At 36.9% G+C, this 6,000-nt stretch overlaps 1 protein-coding gene across 6 annotated transcripts in view; it reads left to right on the top strand.

The window, feature by feature from the left end:
- The first annotated feature begins 1,536 nt into the window (after positions 1-1,536).
- The window catches only part of LOC131428364 (uncharacterized), a 57,769-nt gene continuing 53,305 nt past the window's right edge, over positions 1,537-6,000 (top strand). For 2 of the 6 annotated variants that reach the window (XM_058592272.1, XM_058592273.1), the window contains exon 1: positions 1,537-1,825. The gene's annotated coding sequence lies outside the window, so the exon portion shown is untranslated. Of the gene's footprint in view, positions 2,196-6,000 lie in introns of all 6 variants that reach the window. The other 4 variants (XM_058592270.1, XM_058592271.1, XM_058592274.1 and 1 more) reach the window with 3 other exon arrangements.

The raw sequence follows: 6,000 nt of genomic DNA, 5'->3' as shown, positions 1-6,000 counted from the left end.
TGTGACAATAGCCTAAATATTTATTTTTAAACATATCACAGATTGGTCCAGGTACGTTATAAGATTTTATTCATGTTCAAAGTAATGAGGTGAAGGGATGAGATGGAAATAGGAGCTCAGATGAAATAGGAAACCGTTACCCTATAATATCAAATTTTGTTTAGTCGTTAATCCGGTTATGTCTCTGACATTACCCACCCGCCTTTCTAAGAACTAAAGAGACCCGTTATATTCCGATAATTTGACACATTTCGTCGTTCACTGTTCCCAAATACGGGGTACATAAACGATTGTTTCCATACAAGTGGAACTTACACTTCTTCATATGATCAATGAAAAATATGCTAAGTGGATCCTCGATAAACGAACACAATTAGGTTAAAGCCGGGTTAAATAAATAGATAAAAAAAAATAACTGCTAAGCGGTCCAACTAAAGCTGTAACAAAACGAGCTAAAATGGGAACCGGTGATCTACCAGGCCCGGGATGGTCACAAATCTAACGATTACGAATTTTCAGCGATAAAATCAAGTTTACTCTGATGCAGTTCAATTATCTGTCATTATTTTTGAGTAACAAGTATTGAATCATGTGAGACTATTATTAGGCTTATAATTTCTTAGAGCTATAATTTTTATGAATTTCCTCCATATATTTTTTTTCGAGTTACGTTTAATATATTCTCGTTCACCTCACACGTGATTTTTTGATCAAACAGCATACATACGTACGTACCAAGCATTGTGTCATTGAGTATTCTATCCGAGAGTTTTGTTTCCGGAAATATTCCGTGTTTGGAAATTAATTATTATGCGACAAACCATCGTTATGCCTATCTAATGTCGTTTTCGTTTTTAAATTGCACTACACCGGTGTAGCGAAAGCTGCACCTAAACCGTTCGTTTTTACCAATTGCACTACACCAGTGCTACACTTTTTCTGCACCGATACCACTGGTGTAGCACTCATCAAAAGTTTGGTGTAGCTCTGTGCAATGGAATCGTTCATTGTAGTCAATGGTTACTGTTTATGTTTTCGTCATTTTTGTTCGTTTATTCATGCCTCAGTGTAGCACTGCACCGGTGTAGTGCAAATTAAAAACGAAAACGCCATAAATTTGAGCTCTACACTCCCCATACAAAACCCAATTACTCATGACTTGCCTCACAACGCAAGGCCTGCTAGGTCGATCGATTCGATGCACTTCTTCACCACCATCCTCCTCCCCAACGTGTTTTCGGATGTGCACAAACTCTGTGTGTTCCGATTCAGCACACATGGCATCGTTTGCTTACGATGCAGCGAGGGAAGACGGAGAGTTCAATGGAGTTGTATTACCCCCCCATACTGCATACTCTCTGTTTCTCTCTGTTTTCGATTGTTCGTGCTCTATTCGTTGTTGTTCTTTTTGTTGTGGTTGTTGTTGTTTATTTATGTCCATCATTATTACGTTATTAATTTTCGCTCACGCCGCACCGTGTCCGCGCCACAAACACGGTTGCGAGAGGGGTTTGATCGGAGCTAGTTTAGAGTGTCGCGCCCTCCCCACGCCATGCCATGGCTCTTTGGAGTTTTAATTTTTCTCCAGCTGGCAATCAGTTTTTCTCCAACAGACATCAGTGCCTACCGTAGGACCGCTCAGGACAGACACTAGTAACCAGTGCTCGCGAGGACTTACTCAAATCACACCGCCTGCTTAGTGCGTGTTTCGCATAATACATATTTTACCCTGATAGACTTACCTGCAGTGATAAAGCCGCGATTTACGTCATCTCGTGTGCGCGTGTATTTAAGTGTGTGATAGGAATTTGTGCAAGCTGAAATTGTACGAATTAGTTCTTGTTCTCGGTTTGCCAAAACTAAAGATTGGTTTGATAAGCGTGAAACGATTGTTTGCCTAATGAAAATTAACCAAAAATAAACTTCAATAGTGGTATTTTGTTGAAAAATAATCCAACTTTATTGAACGTTTTGCTCCGCGTTGAGCGGCACTGATTTTGGCCGTTTTGACGAAACACGAATGAGTTTGGTTTTTCTGTGATGCTTTGAGAGAAAGAAAATCATTGGCAAAGTGCGTACCTTCGAGGCATTCCATACATTGGTTAAAGTCAAACTAAGAACCCAATCTCCACACGTGAAAATCGTGAAAACATTTAACCAATGTATCAGTTTTCCACAAAAAATCTCTCCTGCTGGTAGTTCATGCTCTAATAAGTGCAGTTTTCCTTTTTTCTTCATCACCGCTTGCAAAGTGCCACTAAATTATTTTCCCTCAATACATCTGTCGGCAGAAAGTGAGCTGAAATTGGTACAAAGAAAAGCCAGTGTTCGGTTCATGTGTGTGTGTGTGTATTTTGTTCATATCAGAAGCAATAGATATCGTTAATTGATTGCAGCTATGGTTGCATGGTAGCTACCAACGTCTGCCAACCAATGTGACGGAATTCAAAATGCGGTGCCAAGTGAAAAAGAAATGATAACTCTGAAAACAAAAAACTAGCTAAGATAGTGTGTTTTGATTTCCTTTGCCATCGTCAGTCGGTGTTTGAGATACCAATGGAAAATAAGATAGATCGAACGAACAGAATGGAAATTTGAACTTAAGTTACTTTCGTTTTTCTCCGTGTGTTTAACCTGCACCGTATCGCTAAATGCAATGCACTCTCCCTAAGCGGACGGACAATTCATCGATTCGGTTGGCTGAACTGATGACGATGGAAGTGGAAATCGGACTGCTGCGATGGATGTTTCGGGACTCTATAAGTAGTTAGGGCACGGCGTACTGTGATTGACAGGGCTTAAGCAGTGTGACCTAGTGAAGTCGGTATCAAACAATGGACACTGTGCGAGATGATGCTACGAAGCGATGCAGTAGTGTCTGCTCTCTTTCTACAGTCGAATTTCCAACCATCGTTTCCTGGGTGGTCTTCCAATGCGCTGATTCGAAAATTTCTTTTATTTTCTTGCGTAAACTGGATATTTTATTCTTTGCATATGTTTTTATATAAAAGGATCCTGAACCAGGTGTGGGGCGTTTTGCCCTGACACGCTTTAACCGCATATATAACTATGTAAACTTTCCAACTTAATTTCGAAGGAATATGTTAGCTAAGGTTTGGCGATGTTCTGGAAAGAAATAAACTGTCATAAATGGTATACACTTCGCAAACGAAATCATTAAAACTAAATCACTGATGAAATCATGTGTGTTCCGTTACAAGTCGTCGCTTTCTGTAAAATATAGACGAAAATACATGAAATTGAAACGCAATCTGCCTTGTAAACAGCTTCTAGAATCCCTCATAAAAGTTTCAGTAAATTTATCTAGCTAATCGACGGTTCCGTGACAGAATAGTTATTGTTCCGAAGGATTATAGTAAGCACTGTAGTGTAGGATAACTAGTGAAAATCCAAAACTTTCAGCTACCAAAAAAAGTTCGGAGGACCGTAACGCGAAAGCTATCGTTCTTACCATGCTTGGAGTGAACGAAACAGAACGGGACGAACCCAAATTCTAAAGATAGAAATAGGCAGCTTCCTGGGTTCGCGGAGATGTTCCTAGCAATTTTAAAATCGTTTGAACCATAGAATTTAGATCTGACGAGCAATCTGCAACTGCGGACTATCAAAACTCAAATTTTCGTTACAAATGAGTTTATGAACACGAAGCTGTACGAGATCGTGCATAGTTTTTGTTTAATTTGTCCTGAACGTCTATTTCTACAATGTCAGTCACTCGAAAGTAAGAAAGACTAATTAAATAGTTACTGAATCGAAAAGAAGAACAATTTATTCTTTTTTTTTGAAGATATTCCAAATCGGAATTTCAGATCCCATGTGTCATATTAAAAGATTATACGATTGGCAATAATGTTGCATCACTTTTTGCGTATGTATTTTTTTGAGTTTTAAGTATCATCCAAATACTACTATGAGCCTTTGGGTATACGTTGTTTCGAAAAAATATGTGATATTATTTCGAAGCTAAAGCCTATTAATTGATGTCAATGGGTTGGTAACTACTGGGTAACAGGCGACATCTGTCTTGATTTATTCATTTGGTCGGTTAACCCAAGCACTAGTTCATACAAATAAACTCTTGCACGATTTACGTTAGAGCTATTTCGATCGAAGCAAACAAACCGGAAACAGAACCAAATTACTTGAGAGTGTTTTACAGAGGTATCATCAATTACTCAAGATACACACGGACGGACGACGACGCGTTTCTAAAGACATTGGGCTGTTTGCAAAAAATACTATAATAACATTTGTATACTAGAAAGTATCTGATTTGAAGAGCAATTTGCAACTTCGAACAAAAAATTCTAGTTTCCGATACAAATGTGCCTAAGAACTCGAAGCTCTACGAGAAATAATGTCTGAACAGTAAAATACGTTGCATCATTTATCAACGCGCGTTAAGCCAGTTTTGGTTAAATTTGGCTAGTTGCTACTACAGTCGATAGACACTTCACTGACGCCGTAGCAACCGAGGGGATTTCGAAAGAGATATAAACTCATTAAATAACCCTCAATTGTGCTTGTTCAAGAATTATTGAAGAGTCACTGAAAATTTCAGATATAAGTTTAATGATGAAATTGTTAAAGTTGATGAACAGAGTGTTCAAAAGATGATAATTTTATAAATTTGTCATTTCACATAGCTCAAAATAGAATGGACTGCGAATGACCTGCTTAAAAAAAGCTATTCTTTCATTTATAACAGCTCACTAAAACATTTCATAGATTTGGATAGCTAAACCCCTATTTTTTCAAATGCAAATCAATCGATTGTTGTATTTTCTCATTTGTGCTCGGGAGAAAGCCAATCCAATCGATCATCAAAACTAGTTCGTTAATCCAAAAGTAAATCACTTTATTTTTAAAGCATCAGTAATTTCGGAGTAGAGTGTCAAATCCAATGTGTCAAATTAAAAGTTTGTACTTTTTTTACATTGCATTTCTATTTGCATAATGTTTATTTTTTCTTAAAAAATCATGACCAATTTTGGCTTGTTCGCGATAAGGTCAGCTTTTATGAAAATTCATATGAAATTGCTAAAACCTAACCATTATATCGAACCCATCTAATAAACGAAAGGCAGTTTAGTTTGTTGGGTTTCGGTAATAAACTAGTATTTTGAAATGCATTCTGTTTGGAAACCGAAGTGAGTTTTTGAGAGTTATGGAAAACTTTCTTATTCTGCTGATTGATTAGGAAGAGTTATTTGGGAAGTGATTTTAGAAATTGATAACCAAAATTGCGGCAGCCTCCATCTCTATTGTTCATAAGGAAGAATTCATTTTTTATTCTTTTTTCACCAATCATTAATCTCCACACATTAATCATCAATGTTTTTTCATTAGTCGTCATTCTCTACTCATATATTTCCAATCTTGTTCTCAGCATTTTACAACTAACGCAATGTATCTAAACATATATAATTATTGCTAAAAAAAGAAAAAGTATCCAATATTTACTCAACAATCTTTAATATCACATGTCAATTTCCAATCTTTGCTCTTCAATCGATACTCTTCAACCTTTAATACTGGTATTTCATTCCTTTTGTGCAATTTGACCATTCGAAGTTTTTTCCTAGCATACAAAACCATTACATGGTTAGTGCTATGATATTACTGACACTAATAATCCATTCAGGTCGAGGCTTGAACATACGACAACTGGCTTGTGATGCCATCGCCCTATGCATTGAATCGCCAACCCGGGTGATTTACTTTTCTTATCAATGATTAATTTATACTCATCAATCTTGAATGCTGATTATTGACTTTTTAATCTTTACTCATGAATCTTCAATTTTTACTCATCAATCTTACAATTTTGCTAATCAATTCTCAATCGTTATTCATCAATATTCACTCTTCCCTAATCAATCTCTAATTCTTACACATAAATGTTCAGTTTGCACTCGTCAATCTTCAATCTTGTTACTCTCCATACTTTGTTCTTCAATCGTTACTCTTTCATCATCA

Source organism: Malaya genurostris, chromosome 2 (assembly GCF_030247185.1).
Source record: "Malaya genurostris strain Urasoe2022 chromosome 2, Malgen_1.1, whole genome shotgun sequence".
Classification (NCBI taxonomy): Eukaryota; Metazoa; Arthropoda; class Insecta; order Diptera; family Culicidae; genus Malaya; species Malaya genurostris.
The sequence above is the reverse complement of the archived record's forward strand: the minus strand, read 5'-3'. Positions and strand labels throughout refer to the sequence as shown.